Source organism: Nerophis lumbriciformis, linkage group LG27 (assembly GCF_033978685.3).
Source record: "Nerophis lumbriciformis linkage group LG27, RoL_Nlum_v2.1, whole genome shotgun sequence".
In the NCBI taxonomy this organism is placed as follows: Eukaryota; Metazoa; Chordata; class Actinopteri; order Syngnathiformes; family Syngnathidae; genus Nerophis; species Nerophis lumbriciformis.
This window is the reverse complement of record NC_084574.2, coordinates 27,259,542-27,277,922: the sequence shown is the minus strand read 5'-3', so window position 1 is coordinate 27,277,922 and position 18,381 is coordinate 27,259,542. Positions and strand designations below refer to the sequence as shown.

The window sequence follows — 18,381 nt, the reverse complement described above, 5'->3', positions numbered from 1 at the left end:
AACTCAACAATGAGTAGATGAGTGTTATGCGTGTGTATATGTGTAAATAAATGAACACTGAAATTCAAGTATTTCTTTTATTTATATATATATATATATATATATATATATATGAAATACTTGACTTGGTGAATTCTAGCTGTAAATATACTCCTCCCCACCTCCCGAAATCGTAGGTCTCAAGTTTGGCAAGTATGCAAATTTGTCATGTTTCATTTGTCAGATAAACTGCAACGAACGGGGCTATGTGAATCCCCTTTCTACTGTAATACATATACATGGCAAAAAAACAAATCCTAGTCAATCTCGTTGTGCAAAATAACAAAATTAACAAAATAAAATAACTAAGTATTTCCTGCTTATCAGAATACGAGAGAACATATATTGTTTTAAAGACATCTGTCCTGCCTGATTAAAAATTGTATTTAAAATTCAGTGTGCAATGTTATGTTGCAGCAGGTCTCCAACTTCCATTAATATGAGAACACGATAGGCGAGATATTTGTCACTTATTGATATGATTGGAAAAAGTTTGTTTTGTAAAACACACTTCACTTAAGAAGTGTGGTCATTTTCTTTATGCTATTTTGTGGTCATTTGTCAAAAATGATTGTAACATTTGAATGCATAATAACAGTTGAAGCAAATATTTGTTGACCCTTTTGCGAATTCAATCAATCAATCAATCAAAGTTGATTTATATAGCCCTAAATCACGAGTGTCTCAAAGGGCTGCACAAGCCACAACGACACCCTCGGCTCAGATCCCACATCAGGGCAAGGAAAAACTCAACCCAATGGGATGACAATGAGAAACTGTACAATGAGTTGCTGTATTACCAGCTTGGAAAACCATGTAGTGAAGTGAATTATATTTCCCATCCATCCATCCATTTTCTACCGCTTATTCCCTTTGGGGTCGCGGGGGGCGCTGGAGCCTATCTCAGCTACAATCGGGCTGAAGGCGGGGTACACCCTGGACAAGTCGCCACCTCATCGCAGGGCCGTGAATTATATTTATGTAGCACTTTTTCTATAGAGACCCAAAGCGCTTTACATTGTGAAACCAATTATCTCCATTTACATTTGTATTTAAACCAGTGGGAGCAAGGTGGGCAAAGTGTCTTGCCCAAGGACACAACATGTACATAGTCTATATACCCAACCCCCTGACCCCCATTTTTTTGTGTACATTGTTTTTCAAATCACCTGACATGTACACTGTATATATGTACATAATGCATCCATTTTTTTTAACATCATGTTTTATATACATGTCACAGGTTATATATATTGTATTATTGAATGTATCAAATGTGATGAATATTTAATGGACCACAATGTAAACAAGCCTTTTGGCTTTTTGTGCCATCCATTTGCCTTTTTAAAGCATTACATGGATTAAATCCTTTAAAATGTCAATAAACTTCTCAATCAATCAAAACAACGGAAGTGACGGAGATGGTGGAGGCTGAAACTGAGCCACACCGCCCTGTAGTGTCATTATTATAAAGTGTAGTGTCACTAACGAGCTGGACACACAATGTTCATGTTCAACAACTTAGATACACAACTAGTGTTTTGCGGACAAGACAAGGGAGCATATTTGTAAAATGACAATTCCAAAAACATGATCCAGCAATACTGCCAAGTTAGCACATATTGTAACTTACAGACGTGATAGGTACCGTATTTTTCGGAGTATAAGTCGCACCTGCCGAAAATGCATAATAAAAAAGGAAAAAAAACATATATAAGTCGCACTGGAGCCCGGCCAAACTTTGAAAAAAACTGCGACTTATAGTCCGAAAAATACGGTACATGTAGCATCCATGTCGGATAGAAACAATCCCGGAACCTCCCAAATGTATCTCTTTTAGCAGAAAAATGTCACTGTGGTAAAAAGTCAAAATTGGATCCTAGTTGCCAGAAACTATGCAAATAACTCTTGCTAGGTGCCACCAACCTGACTGACAGCCAAGGAAAAAACAATTCACAAATGGCAGAAGATTCCATTGGCAATGAGTTTGATAGGTGGGCAATCAGACACGCTGGCATGGACTGGGTTCGCCTGTGGCAAAATGTTGTCATCCGTATAGAGTCTACTGATATTTTACAGACACTTTTTTTTTTATCCTCGCAGTGATACAAATATGGGACAAAGTGTGTCCCCTGACAGCTCAAAACGAAACATGTCCTTTACTTAGATCAGGGGTCGGCAACCCAAAATGTTGAAAGAGCCATACTGGACCAAAAATGCAAAAAAAAAAAAAAAAATCAGTCTGGAGCCGCAACAAATTAAAAGCCTGATATGAGTGTTATAATGAAGGCAACTCATAATGAAAGTGTCTATATTAGCTATAATAGCCTACTATCAAAGGCTGACGCAAATCTCAGTTTAAGAGAAATGTTGTATTTTACACAAATTTGCAAGATTGTAAATCATTAGTACAAACCACGTTTCCATATGAGTTGGGAAATTGTGTTAGATGTAAATATAAACAGAATACAATGATTTGCAAATCCTTTTCAACCCATATTCAATTGAATGCACTACAAAGACAAGATATTTAATGTTCAAACTCATAATTTTTTTATTTTTTTTCGCAAACAATAATTAACTTAGAATTTCATGGCTGCAACACGTGCCAAAGTAGTTGGGAAAGGGCATGTTCACCACTGTGTTACATGGCCTTTCCTTTTAACAACATTAAGTAAACGTTTGGGAACTGAGGAGACACATTTTTTAAACTTCTCAGGTGGAATTCTTTCCCATTCTTGCTTGATGTACAGCTTAAGTTGTTCAACAGTCCGGGGGTCTCTGTTGTGGTATTTTAGGCTTCATAATGCACGTGTTACATCAACGTGGCTTCATAGTAAAAGAGTGTGGGTACTAGACTGGCCTGCCTGTAGTCCAGACCTATCTCCCATTGAAAATGGGAGATAGGTCTGGACCTATCTCCCATTGAAAATGGGAGATAGGTCTGGACCTATCTCCCATTGAAAATGGGAGATAGGTCTGGACTACAGGCAGGCCAGTCTAGTACCCACACTCTTTTACTATGAAGCCACGTTGATGTAACACGTGGCTTGGCATTGTCTTGCTGAAATAAGCAGGGGCGTGGTAACGTTGCTTGGATGGCAACATATGTTGCTCCAAAACCTGTATGTACCTTTCAGCATTAATGGCGCCTTCACAGATGTGTAAGTTACCCATGTCTTGGGCACTAATACACCCCCATACCATCACAGATGATGGCTTTTCAACTTTGCGCCTATAACAAACCGGATGGTTCTTTTCCTCTTTGGTCCGGAGGACACGACGTCCACAGTTTCCAAAAACAATTTGAAATGTGGACTCGTCAGACCACAGAACACTTTTCCACTTTGTATCAGCCCATCTTAGATGAGCTCAGGCCCAGCGAAGCCGACAGCGTTTCTGGGTGTTGTTGATAAACGGTTTTCGCCTTGCATAAGAGAGTTTTAACTTGCACTTACAGATGTAGCGACCAACTGTTGTTACTGACAGTGGGTTTCTGAAGTGTTCCTGAGCCCATGTGGTGATATCCTTTACACACTGATGTCGCTTGTTGATGCAGTACAGCCTGAGGGATCGAAGGTCACGGGTTTAGCTGCTTACGTGCAGTGATTTATCCAGATTCTCTGAACCCTTTGATGATATTACGGACCGTAGATGGTGAAATCCCTACATTCCTTGCAATAGCTGCTTAAGAAAGGTTTTTCTTAAACTGTTCAAAAATTTGCTCACGCATTTGTTGACAAAGTGGCGACCCTCGCCCCATCCTTGTTTGTGAATGACTGAGCATTTCATGGAATCTACTTTTATACCCAATCATGGCACCCACCTGTTCCCAATTTGCCTGTTCACCTGTGGGATGTTCCAAATAAGTGTTTGATGAGCAATCCTCAACTTTATCAGTATTTATTGCCACCTTTCCCAACTTCTTTGTCACGTGTTGCTGCCATCAAATTCTAAAGTTAATGATTATTTGCAAAAAAAATAAATGTTTATCAGTTTGAACATCAAATATGTTGTCTTTGTAGCATATTCAACTGAATATGGGTTGAAAATGATTTGCAAATCATTGTATTCCGTTTATATTTACATATAACACAATTTCCCAACTCACATGGAAACGGGGTTTGTAAAATGGAGGCTTCTCACAGAATGAGATAACTTCTGGAAATTACTGGCTCAGAATGGCCAAAGGTATAGAGTTTAAGGAAACGGTAGGCTGTCTTCTTCTAATGGCTTTATTACAATCTTTGCTGTGGTCTGGAACGACACGGAACACTAACAACTATCAGTAATGCAGCCAATATTGCATACAGATAATGTGTCATGAGACATGCAAATATAAATGAAATACACAGAAGACATAAGTAAAGGAAATTAAATGAGCTCAAATAAAATAAAATCAACAAAGCTCACCTTTGTGCAGTCACGTACAGCATAAAACGTTTGGTGGACAAAATGAGACAAAAAAGGAGTGGCATAAAACACGTCTTTCTGTGGCAGCATCGGAGAAAGTTGTACATGTAAACAAACTACGATGAGTTCAAGGATCAATAAAATTAGTAGGACAAAACGGTGCTTGCCAAATACTCTCACCAGTGAAGCATGTTTAACATAAACAGTAGGATTTCTAACAATTAAGGTTTGTTTCATGTCTGTCCTCCTACAGAAAATATATTAAAACTAAAAATATATATTTTTTCTTCATCTTTTTCCATTTTCACACATCTCTGAAAAAGGTCCAGGGAGCCACTAGGGCAGCGCTAAAGAGCCGCATGCGGATCTAGGGCCGCGGGTTGCTGATCCCCGACTTAGCGAATCATTCCGTTGTTCAAGGGACGGTTGGCAACCCTAGTTAAAAGTGCCAAAACGTTGATAATGAAGGTTAGAAACACTATTGAATTCAAGACAGAACTCGTAGAAATGTACGTGTGGCTCTCCCCTTCTCATCTCTGCTCATCACTGTTTTTGCCTGACAAGAGTTTAAAATAAAAGTAAAGTGTGATGTTGGATGATATTTCACATTGTTTTATTCATGTAAAGCTTAAACTAATCTCCATATAATGTGTTTTGTGTTATTATTTTGGGGTGTCTAATTGGATTCACAATATTTCTAATGAGAAAAATGTCTTCATTTTGAATATGATCCAGTCTTCACCAGACTTTTACAAAAGATTACCAACAAAAACCAAGGTACCAGTGCACTGTATCAATCAGCTTTGTCAATGAACTAAAATACAGTACATTGCCAAAAGTATTTGGCCACCTGCCTTGACTCACATATGAACTTAAAGTGCCATCCCATTCCTAACCCATAGGGTTCAATATGATGTCGGTCCACCTTTTGCAGCTATTACAGCTTCAACTCTTCTGGGAAGGCTGTCCACAATAGTTGCAGAGTGTGTTAATAGGAATTTTACACCATTCTTCCAAAAGCCCATTGGTGAAGTCACACACTCTCAGTCTCTGTTCTAGTTCATCCCAAAGGTGTTCTGTCGGGTTGAGGTCAGGACTCTGTGCAGGCCAGTATAGTTGATCCACACCAGACTCTGTCATCCATGTCTTTATGGACCTTGCTTCACCTTCCTCATGTTGGAAGAGGAAGGGGCCCGCTCCAAACTATTCCCACAAGTTTGGGAGCATGGCATTGTCCAAAATGTTTTGGTATCCTGGAGCATTCAAAGTTCCTTTCACTGGAACTAAGGGGCCAAGCGCAACTCCTGAAAAACAACCCCACACCATAATTCCCCCTCTACCAAATTTCACACTCGGCACAATGCAGTCCTAAATGTACCGTTCTCCTGGCAACCTCCAAACCCAGACTCGTCCATCAGATTACCAGATGGAAAAGTGTGATTCATCACTCCAGAGAAGGCGTCTCCACTGCTCTAGAGTCCAGTGGCGACGTGCTTTACACCACTGCATCCCACGCTTTGCATTGGACTCGGTGATGTATGGCTTAGATGCAGCCGCACGGCCATGGAAACCCATTCCATGAAGCTCTCTGCGTACTGTACGTGGGCTAACTGGAAGGTCACATGAAGTTTGGAGCTCTGTAGCAACTGACTGCAGAAAGTCTTTGCACTATGCGCTTCAGCATCCACTGACCTCTCTCTGTCAGTTTACGTGACCTACCACTTCATGGCTGAGTTGCTGTTGTTCCCAAACTCTTCCATTTCCTTATAATAAAGCCGACAGTTGACTTTGGAATATTTAGGAGCGAGGAAATTTCACGACTGGATTTGTTGCACAGGTGGCATCCTATGACAGTTCCACGCTGGAAATCACTGAGCTCCTGAGAGCGGCCCATTCTTTCACAAATGTTTGTAGAAACAGTCTCCATGCCTAAGTGCTTGATTTTATACACCTGTGGCCGGGCCAAGTGATTAGGACACCTGAATCTGATCACACACACACACACCCTGCATGCGACCAGGCATTTAACAAAATGGAGCTGTATTGTGTTTGACTGACATTTATATGCAGTGATAACCGAGGATTAGTATGGGGCATCCTCCTTCAGGTGTCACAGGAGCATTTATGCATGATGCATAACCATCCAACAGAGGTCCTCGAGGGCTGCAGTGATTTTCAGAGGAAATATTATGAATCTGGTCATAGTCTTCTAATCACTTGTTGTCAGTCAGACAGAAAGGTTTCAGGCTGTGCAGCACGACTGAGCAGCTTGTGCAGACAGTTGTTGGGATCTGTAGAGAGCACTGAAGGTGAAAACGTCGGATGCAGTTTAAATGTTTATTGAAGCAGAAATTCTTTGAAAAATGTGCTTTTCCAAAACTGCAAATGCGTCGGTTGTTGTATTAAGTAATTTAATTAATTACTAGATTCATTACTAAATAAGTAACACATTGTTCTCCAAATGGCTATGATTGATTTGTTCAGTGCCAAATTCGGTCAGTCTGATCGGTCGACTCCACAAACTTCAAGGATGCAGTCGAAAATATAAAAAAAATCAGTCGTGCGAGATTTCTGTCTGATGGAATAACTGGGAGATGAAGATCACAGGAAACCAGGTAGTGTGCTTGGAAGATGAAAAGTACATCCTAAAAACATTAGAAGGATTTAGAACTGTTCCGAACAAACACTCTGCAGGCTGAGAAGATATATCATATTTCATAGGTTTGAAGGTGCCAAAAGAATCGCAAACATGTAACATTTGAATAATTTATTATTGATTTAAAACTGAAAGTAACATTACTATGAATTTAGAATATATTTAATATAAATCAATCAATCAATCAATCAATGTTTATTGATATAGCCCTAAATCACAAGTGTCTCAAAGGGCTGCACAAGCCACAACGACATCCTCGGTACAGAACCCACATAAGGGCAAGGAAAAACTCACCCCAGTGGGACGTCGATGTGAATGACTATGAGAAACCTTGGAGAGGACCGCATATGTGGGTAACCCCCCCTCTAGGGGAGACTGAATGCAATGGATGTCGAGTGGGTCTGACATAATATTGTGAGAGTCCAGTCCACAGTGGATCTAACATATTAGTGAGAGTTCAGTCCATAGTGGATCCAACATAATAGTGAGAGTCCAGTCCATAGTGGGTCAGCAGGAAACCATCCCGAGCGGAGACGGGTCAGCAGCACAGAGATGTTCCGAACCGATGCACAGGCGAGCGGTCTCAATATTGGGGATATGTGATTCATCGACCGACAATCAGTATCGGCCAATTTCCGTGAAAAAGTATGTGATCAGCCAATGCCTATAATGCCTATAAATTCCTTTAAATCCTGATACAATTTCAATTTTGATCCCCCCCATAAACATTGTGGAGCTGTTCCCCTAAGTTAACCATTCCCTCCATTGTGGAAAAAAAAAAACGACATTTCCTACAAGTGTTTTCATCACTGGAGGGATGAAAGACGAGGCAGCACACAGAGCAAAAGCAAGCTGCAGCAGACAAGAGGGCAAGGCATGCTATGCTCTAAGACAGTGTTTTTCAACCTTTTTTGAGCCAAGGCACCTTTTTTGCGTCGAAAAAATCCGGAGGCACACCACCAGCAGAAATCATTAAAAAACAAAACTCAGTTGACCGTAAAAAGTCTTTGTCGCAATTGTTGGATATGACTTAAAACCATAACCAAGCATGTATCCCTATAGCTCTTGTCTCAAAGTAAATAAATAAATGATAAATGGGTTGTACTTGTATAGCGCTTTTCTACCTTCAAGGTACTCAAAGCGCTTTGACACTACTTCCACATTTACCCATTCACACACACATTCACACACTGATGGAGGGAGCTGCCATGCAAGGCGCTAACCAGCACCCATCAGGAGCAAGGGTGAAGTGTCTTGCTCAGGACACAACGGACATGACGAGGTTGGTACTAGGTGGGGATTGAACCAGGGACCCTCGGGTCGCGCACGGCCATTCTTCCACTGCGCCACGCCGTCCCTAGTGTACAGTAGGTGTACTGTCACCACCTGTCACATCACGCCGTGACTTATTTGGACTTGTTTGCTGTTTTCCAGTGTGTAGCGTTTTAGTTCTTGTCTCGCGCTCCTATTTTGGTGGCTTCTTCTCTTTTTTTGGTATTTTCCTGTAGCAGTTTCATGTCTTCCTTTGATCGATATTTCCCGCATCTACTTTGTTTTAGCAATCAAGAATATTTCAGTTGTTTTTCTCCTTCTTTGTGTGGACATTGTTGATAGTCATGTCATGTTCGGATGTACATTGTGGACTCCGTCTTTGCTCCACAGTAAGTCTTTGCTGTCGTCCAGCATTCTGTTTTTGTTTACTTTATAGCCAGTTCAGTTTTATTTTCGTTCTGCACAGCCTTCCCTAAGCTTCAATGCCTTTTCTTAGGGGCACTCACCTTTTGTTTATTTTTGGTTTAAGCATTATACACCTTTTTACCTGCACACTGCCTCCCGCTGTTTCTGACATCTACAAAGCAATTAGCTAGCGGCTGCCACCTACTGATATGGAAGAGTATTACACGGTTACTCTGCCGAGCTCTAGGCAGCACCAACACTCAACAACAACACATAATTTGCAGATTATAATTACTGGTTTGCAAAAAATATTTTTAACCCAAAAGTGGCAAGCTTGAAACAACACAAATAATAAGAGCTTAGTAAATTTGAAAATGTTTAAATGAATGCGAGTTACAGTAGAAAGTAAGCAGCTAATAACAGAATATTAACAAATAGATTAATACAAATTACGAGTGTGGATAATAGAACGGTGCTCTGTTGTTCTGTAGCGGCCAATAAAATTTACATTGATTGATTGAATTATTTATTTCAAACCTGCACAGTACAACACACACTTTTTTTTTTTAAACATTTTGGCAGGGACATTTATGCAAGGCTTGAAAAGGGGTTGGATGAAGCAAATGCTTATAATATCCCAACCCCTCTCACTCATTCCACATTTAACATAAACAATATAATACAAGAACAATACTATACAAACAAAAACAAGAAAAGCTCCTGTACACTAACAATACAATAGTACCACTGTTACTATAAAACAAGACAAGACGAGACAAAACACACACACACACACACACACACACACACACACACACACACACACACACACACACACACACACACACACACACACACACACACACACACACACACACACACACACACACACACACACAGGCCCAAACACTCTCTGACCATACACCTCTCTCCCATCGCTCTGTGCTTAGGGCATCACTCTCTTTCCTCCTCGTACTTCTTCAGTACTTCTTTTTTAAACAGTCTTTTAAATGTAATCATGTTAGAACAGGTTTTTAACTCGTCCCCTAAGTTGTTCCACAGACTGACTCCACGCACTGAAATGCACATTGATTTTAAAGTTGTTCTAAATTTAGGCAAATATAATTTGTTGTTTCCTCTTAGACTGTAACTATGATGAGCATCTCTATCCTGGAATAGGTTTTGTATATTGGATGGTAGAGAGTTTTGGGATGCCCTAAACATAATTTGAGCAGTTTTAAAATTGATCACATCGTGCAGTTTAAGTTGCTTTAACTCCATGAATAGTGGATTTGAATGATGTAAGTAGTGAACATTGGACACAATCCTAATGGCCTTTTTCTGCAGAGTGACTAAAGGCTGTAGATGGGATTTATAACAATTTCCCCAGACTTCAACACAATAGTTTAGATATGACATAATAAATGAATGATACAATAAAAGCAGAGCATTGGTGTTCAATAAATGACATGATCTCCTCATCATTCCAACACATTTAGCAACTTTTGTCCTCAGGTAATTTATATGAGGCTTCCATGATATATTTTCATCTATTACCACTCCTAAGAATGAATTTTGTTGAACATATTCTATTGGTGTATCATCGATAACAATCCTGATGGGTATTTCACTTTTGCGATTGCTAAAGAGCATGATTTTGGTCTTCTTTAAATTGAGAGACAATTTGTTGGTATTAAACCAAGTTTTTAACTTGATCATCTCCTCAGTTACAGAGGCCAGAAGTTGCTTAACGTCGTCACCTGCACATGTAATGGTTGTGTCGTCAGCAAAGAGGATGAACTTCAGCAGTGTTGATACTTTACATATTTCATTGATATACATTATAAATAGTGTGGGTCCCAGTATCGACCCCTGGGGGACTCCACAGGTTATGTTCATGAGTGTAGATTGATGTTGGTCGATCTGAACAATCTGCTGTCTCTCATTCAAGTAGCTCTTCAGCCATTTCCCTGCCACTCCCCTTATGCCATAGTTTTCCAGTTTGTTTACCAAAATCTGGTGATCAATGGTATCGAAAGCCTTTTGCAGGTCAATAAAAATTCCTAAAACAAATTTGTTTTTCTCGATACCATTAGTAATGTTCTCTATTAGATCACTTAAAGCTAATGAAGTTGACCTATTTTGTCGGAACCCATATTGACAATCAGATAATAATGTGTGTTTTTCAATGAAGCCACGAAGTCTATTATCAAATAATTTTTCCAAAATTTTTGACAACTGTGGCAGAAGGGAGACGGGCCGGTAGTTTGTGAAGTGGTGTTTGTCTCCAGATTTGAAGATGGGGATGACTTTTGAGAGTTTCATTTGTGAAGGAAATTGTCCAAGTTGAAAAGATAAATTGCAGATGTATGTGAATGGTTTGATGATTTCTTCCGCTACATTCCGGACCGTCCTCATGTCGAGGTCATAAATGTCACGTGATGTTTTGTTCTTGCTTTTATGAATAATCTCTAAAACTTCCTTTTCGACAGTCGGAGTAAGGAACATCGAGTAAGGATTTTTTCCAATAAGTTCCATAGGCTGTACATCATTAATTGGGATTTTTTTTGCCAGCTCAGGCCCAACTTTAACAAAAAACATATTGAAGCCGTCAGCAATCATCTTCTTGTCACTTATGATTTGGTCGTTCTCAACAAAAAACTCTGGATAACAAGGACTGTTTGAACCATGCCCAATAATTGTATTTAATACCTTCCAAATTCCCTTTATATCACTTTTCTTTTGGATTAATAGTTTGGTGGTGTATTCTTTTCTGCTTGCTCTTAATATGCTGGTTAATTTATTTTTATATGTTTTGTACTTTTGTTCTGTTTCTATGGTTTGATGCCTAAAAAAAGTCCTATATAAATAATTTTTCTTTTTGCAAGCGTTCGCAAGCCCTTTAGTTATCCATGGAGTTTTTGTGGAGTTAGTTATAGTGCATTTTTTGATGGGGCAGTGTGTATCATAAAGTGAGAAAAAAATGTCATGAAATAAATTATAAGCTGCATTTATATCTGACGTTTGAAAAACAGAATCCCAGTTGTGTTTTGCTAAATCATTCTTTAGTGCTGTTAATGATCTTTCTGTTGTGTCTCTACGATAATATTCACTATTTACAGGTTTGGATGTTTTGCAGTTAATATTGTACACCATGAACACGGGTAAATGATCACTGACGTCACTCACTAACAAGCCTCCAGTTACAGTCTGATCTACAATGTTACAAAATATGTTGTCAATAAGTGTCGTGCTGTGTGTTGTGATTCTAGTGGGTCGTGTGATCAGTGGGAATAAGCCCATGGAGAACATGGTGTCAATAAATTTTGCTGTGTGTTTGTGTTTATTAGGATTCAAAAGGTTGATATTAAAGTCACCACATACTATATATTTTTTGTTTCTCTTAAATAATTTTTCCATCCATTCATTAAATATTTTTAAGTCGGATCCTGGTGTTCTATAAACGCAGCTTACAATAATGTGTTTCCTATTTGAAAATGATAATTCTACAGTGACGCATTCGAAGAGTTCCTCAACAGTTAAACACATATCAGTTACAATACTACAGCTGATATTTAAGAGGAGGGTGGATTAATCCACACATGAGTAGTGTCGATACCAAAGGTAATATCAAAATATGATCGATAGTAGGGGGATTAGATTGAAATCTTAATTTTTTTAAAGCATATATATATATATATATATATATATATATATATATATATATATATATATATATATATATATATATATATATGTGTGTGTGTGTGTGTGTGTGTATATAAAACAGTTATGCAGGGGTACTTCTTGCTTTTATATATATATATATATATATATATATATATATATATATATATATATATATATATATATAAATGTATGAATTATTATTAGGGGCAAGCGGTAGCGAATGGACAGATTTTTTTCTTTTTTTTTTTTAACTACAGGAATACCTACTTAGAGAGCAAAAACCAAAGGATTTAAAAAAAAAAAAGTAGTAGACTGTGGTTTTTGTTTGTTTGTTTGTTTAGTTTTGTACAATTTATTTAGTTTTGAGCAACCATTGTATGTAATGAAATAAAATAAAGAACTGGCTTGAATATATTGTTGACATAGCACCCACTATAAATGAATTAAAATAATTATGGTTAATTTCACTTGTGAATGATCGGAATTGCAGTATAAAACCCTGATCTCTATCTCTAACACATAACCAACAAGTTTTGTGTGAAAGTGAAAGCGTTTTTTTTTCCCATTTTGAAAAATAAAGGGGAAGGTTTGTGTGATCTTCACATTTATACACAATTTCAAAAGGTTTGATATTTATATATTTGTTGAAAATAGCTCCGTGAGAATATAACATGTTTGACCGTGCCTCTAAGAGAATCAGAAAAGAGAATTGTTTGGAAGCTAAATTGAAACCATGAACCGTATCAGAACCGGAATCGTCCATCTCCAAACGATGCCCAAACCTACTCACCATATTTAAATTAAAAGATTTACATGTGACCGGTATTGATACTGACCGATCTCATGGATGATCGATATCGGATTTGGCAGCATAAAACCCTGATCGGGATATCACTAATAAATACATATAGTATAGTCCCATTGCATTTATGCTAATAGCATTTTGACACTAAGCACATCACAGAGATATATTTTTACAATTTTACAATTAACATGAAAAATCCTAACAATTTAGGTTACAGTAATGTGCTGGTTGAACCCCGTTGACTAGAATTAGGGCTGGACGAAAAAGTATATCTCGATATATTTTTACTTAAACTCGATATTCAATATATATCTCGATATATTTTTCGGAGAAAGTATACATATAAAGATTTTAATTTTTGAGCAATATTCAGTGAAATTGAAGTGAAGGACAACTGTACTGTAAACAGTCAGTGGCACTTTTATTAACCCAGTTAGTCAAGATGGGTATTAACAGCACATAAAATAAACTGTTTAAGTAGTACAGAATTACATAACATAAATGAAATAGACAAATATTATTTCAACGTAAAATAAAAAACATAGCTGTGCAAATAATACAAAATGTATCAAACTCCGATTAAAAAATAAATTTGCAGGCAGGCACTTTTTAATTCCCTTTCTGGTTCGATGACCCGCCCTATCTTGCCTCTGATTGGCCTATCCCTAACCAATCGTGACTCATCATAGTAAACAACCAACCAATCATGGATGTTCTTATACGTGCACTCACGTCCTGGAAGGAGGAAGGGGAGGGGTTTAGTAGCCCATGGAGGGGGACTGGGGGAGAACAAGGAACACAACAAATAAGCGGCGTTTGGTCATTTTAACGTGAAATAAATTATATCGATATTACGATATTTTCTTAACTCATATCTTGTTTAAAAATATATCGATATATCTTACAAACTCGATATATCGCTCAGCCCTAACCAGAATTAATACAATTTTTCGTTAATCAGCTCAACTCCTACGCAACCGGACAAGACTCTTTGGATTAGGGCTGGGCGATATATCGAATATACTCGATATATCGCGGGTTTGTCTCTGTGCGATGTAGAAAATGACTATATCGTGAGTATACGAGTATACGTTCTCACGCAGTTGCTTTTAGTGGCGGGCATTACAGTACATGCTTTTGTGGTAATACGAGAGAGAGAAGGTGCCAATCTGGTAACAAATGAAGGAAGAGTTAATTCCCAAGAAAACAGCATCGTCTGGCGTTGGTTTGGCTTCAAGGGGGAATATGTTGAACAGACAACCGTAATATGTCAAGTATGCGGCAAAAGCGTTGCTACAAAAAGTAGCAGCACTACTAATTTGTAGCGTCATTTGAAAAGTCACCCGCGAGAGAATAAGGAGTGCTTGAAACTCCGCATGTCAACATCTCCAGCCGGTGCCACACCCAACAAAATGCAGAAGCAACCAGCGCTGACCCAATTGAGCATGGCGTCTTCCATTTCCAAATCAACACCATATGAAAAAAAATAGTCAAAAACAGAAGGAAATGACGTCCGCAGTAACCTACCACATAGCGAAGGACATACATATTTGATTTCCTATTATGCAGCCAATGTTCCCTCTAATTTTTAATGTTTGTGGGCAAACGCACAAACTCCCTGAGCATTCAGTGGAGCACGTGAGCAACATCAGACGTGCACACTGTGGCCACATCAGCGTCACACCTGTCGCAAACCTGACATAACAATTAAAATATTTTATTAAAATAATTTTCTGATATAGTGATTTTGCCCTCTTACAATGACAATAACAAAAAACATGTTTTTCATGACCTATGTGCTAGTATTGTATGTCTGGCTGCGGGTCCTGCCTTTAAAATAAATGTTGCCACTTTCAGAGATTACATTTAGTTCCTGTAACTTTCTGTCTGTAAAATAGATCTTTGTATTAGCATTTATGAAATCTAGTGACAATATTTCATGAATATTATCCTTAGATTAACATTCTTAATAAATGGCAGTAAAATAAGCACACATCTGATTGAGGAGTCAGAGTGTTACAACCTGGCATTTACACATTGTGTGGCGTTGGGGTTGTCCGACTTTTTGTGTGGCCATAAACGCAACACTGGCTAAGTGCCATGAGTGCGTGTGTTGGTGCAGGTGAGACAGAGCGAGCGGCTTCTGTTGAAACGACGAATGACAAAGTTGGTTTAAGCCTGGTTTGTATGGCAGAAAATTACCAGTTTTTATAGATAAAAGTTTTTTTTAACTCATGTTTTTGGTGTGGTTACAAACAGTTTTGCTCAATAAAGTGATTGATGGAATTCCTGTCCGTAAAGTGTCTTGACAGACGATAATTGACAAAGATTGTTTTATTCATTGGGGCCACTCTTGTTGTCACTCATAGAGTTGCATTGCAAAATCATACAGAATAAATTGTAATGTGTTCATTTTGTTTAAAGTCCAGATAGGATTTTTGATTTTCTGCGCGGCATTAATTTGCTGTGCGCAGAGGACGCGTGAGCAGTGCGCAATTGCGCAGGCGCGCACCTTAGAGGGAACGTTGTATGCAGCTAATTTGTATTTTACAGTTTTTGAAATATCTTGTGTGACATCATGCACACTATTGTAGTGGTGTTCTGTACAAAAAGTGCATTTTAATTTAGTGTTGTTTTGATATGTCATCTTAGTGACATCATGCACAAAAGTGCACTAATAGCTTATTTTAAAATGTCTCTGACCATCTTGCACTTTCTGTTTTGGAAATGACATGAATGTTTGTGCCACTGCTTAATAACTGTTTAATAAATAGAGTTTTGGTAAATTGACTTAGTTGTGATTTCTCTTTCTGCATGAAAGTTTAAAATGAGCATATATTAATGCAGTACGAAGAAGAATGTTTTATTGTAGACACATAGAATCAACATAGTGGTGTGATTATATGCATCAAGTGTTCATTCAAGGCTAAGGCAAAATATTGAGATATATATCGTGTATCGTGACATGGCCTAAAAATATTGAGATATTAATCAAAAGCCATATCGCCCAGCCCTACTTTGGATTGTTGACTTTCTCACACCAGTACCACACACAACAGCGTGCACCAAAATCCAAACTTTTAACCTCTACACCCGTCGCCATTTGTTAGACCACACCTTCAACAAGTTGCACCACAATGCAGTCAAATGACAAAGTTGGCGTCCCCCATTTTAAAGGGCACCTTTATACCTCCTAACTACCTGGCTGGCATCAAAGCACAAAGGAACCGGTGCTTAGCGGAGAGACACATCAGCAACATTTGGGCCTTTCATTTCCTGTGCAGCGGCAGGAGTGCACAAGGACGTGCAAGGTCCACCCTGGAGGAGAAAATGACAGGAAGTCTCTTTTGCGGCCAATCGTATAATTTGTCCCTTATGTGGACGAGAGGCGAGACAAAGCAAGGCCCTCAGACGTTGCTTTTTGCAGTCTTTTTCAACCACCGTGCAGTCTGGTGTGCCGTGGAAGATTATGTAATTTCTTCTAATTGGGTTAAAAAAAAATGTTTGCACACCAGTAATTATAATTCGCAATTGGTGTGCCGTTGTTGAGTGTCTGTACAGCGCAGGTAGCTAATTGCTTTGTCGTGAGAGACGACCGCGATGGTTTGTCGTGATCACAACATGCAGACGACAGCGGGAGGCGGTGTGCAGGTAAAAAGGTATCTAATGCTTAAACCAAAAATAAACAAAAGGCGAGTGCCGCTAAGAAAAGGCATTGAAGCTTAGGCATGGCTATGCGGAACAAAACTAAAACTCAGCTAGCTGCAAAGTAAACAAAACACAAAATGCCGGACGACAGAAAATACTTGCAGCGTGTGGAGCAGCAGACGGCGTCCACAAAGTACACCCGTACAAGACGTGACAATCAACAATGTCCCCACAAAGAACGATAGTGTCCGCACTACTTGTATTGATTGTGAAAACAAAACAGGTGCGGAAAATAGCGCTCAAGGAAGAAATGAAACTGCAACAGGAAAATCTTCGATCCAACTCTCTCGTTTGAGTCACACATTAAGAGTGTTACTAAAACGGCCTTCTTTCATCTCCGTAATATCGCTAAAATTTGTTCCGTTTTGTCCACTAGCGACGCTGAGATCATTATTCATGCGTTCGTTACGTCTCGTCTCGATTACTGTAAGGTATTATTTTCGGCCCTCCCTATGTCTAGCATTAAAAGACTACAGTTGGTACAAAATGTGGCTGCTAGACTTTTGACAAGAACAAGAAAGTTTGATCATATTACGCCTATACTGGCTCACCTGCACTGGCTTCCTGTGCACTTAAGATGCGACTTTAAGGTTTTACTACTTACGTATAAAATACTACACGGTCTAGCTCCATCCTATCTTGCTGATTGTATTGTACCATATGTCCCGGCAAAAAATCTGCGTTTTAAGAACTCCGGCTTATTAGTGATTCCCAGAGCCCAAAAACAGTCTGCGGGCTATAGAGCGTTTTCTATTGGGATTCCAGTACTCTGGAATGCCCTCCTGGTAACAGTTAGAGATGCTACCTCAGTAGAAGCATTTAAGTCCCATCTTAAAACTCATTTGTATACTCTAGCCTTTAAATAGACCCCCTTTTAGACCAGTTGATCTGCCGTCTCTTTTCTGCTCCCCCTCTCCACGAAGGAGAGGGGGGGCACAGATTCGGTGACCACATGTGAAGCGCTAGCTGTTCAAAGTCGGTACCCAGGGTGGACCACTCATCTGTGCATCAGTTGGGAACTTCTCTGCGCTGCTGACTTGTCTCCACTCAAGATGATCTCCTGCTGGCCCCACTATGGACTGGACTCTCACACTATTATGTTAGATCCACTATGGACTGGACTCTCACACTATTATGCTAGATTCACTCTACGTCCATTGCACCGGTCACCCAGGTGGGTGGGGTCCTCACATCTGCGGTCCCCTCCAAGGTTTCTCATTGTCATCCCATTGGCTTGAGTTTTCTCTTGCCCTGATGTGGGATCTGAGCCGAGGATGTCGTTGTGGCTTGCGCAGCCCTTTGAGACACTTGTGATTTAGAGCTATACAAATAAACTTTGATTGATTGATTGATTGAAAATACCAACAAAACAAGAAAAACACCAAAATAGGTG

The 18,381-nt window shown here is 39.1% G+C and overlaps 1 protein-coding gene across 1 annotated transcript in view; it reads right to left on the bottom strand.

Moving 5' to 3' along the window:
• The window catches only part of xylt1 (xylosyltransferase I), a 351,330-nt gene that overhangs the window by 232,957 nt on the left and 99,992 nt on the right, over positions 1–18,381 (bottom strand). The window lies entirely within an intron of this gene.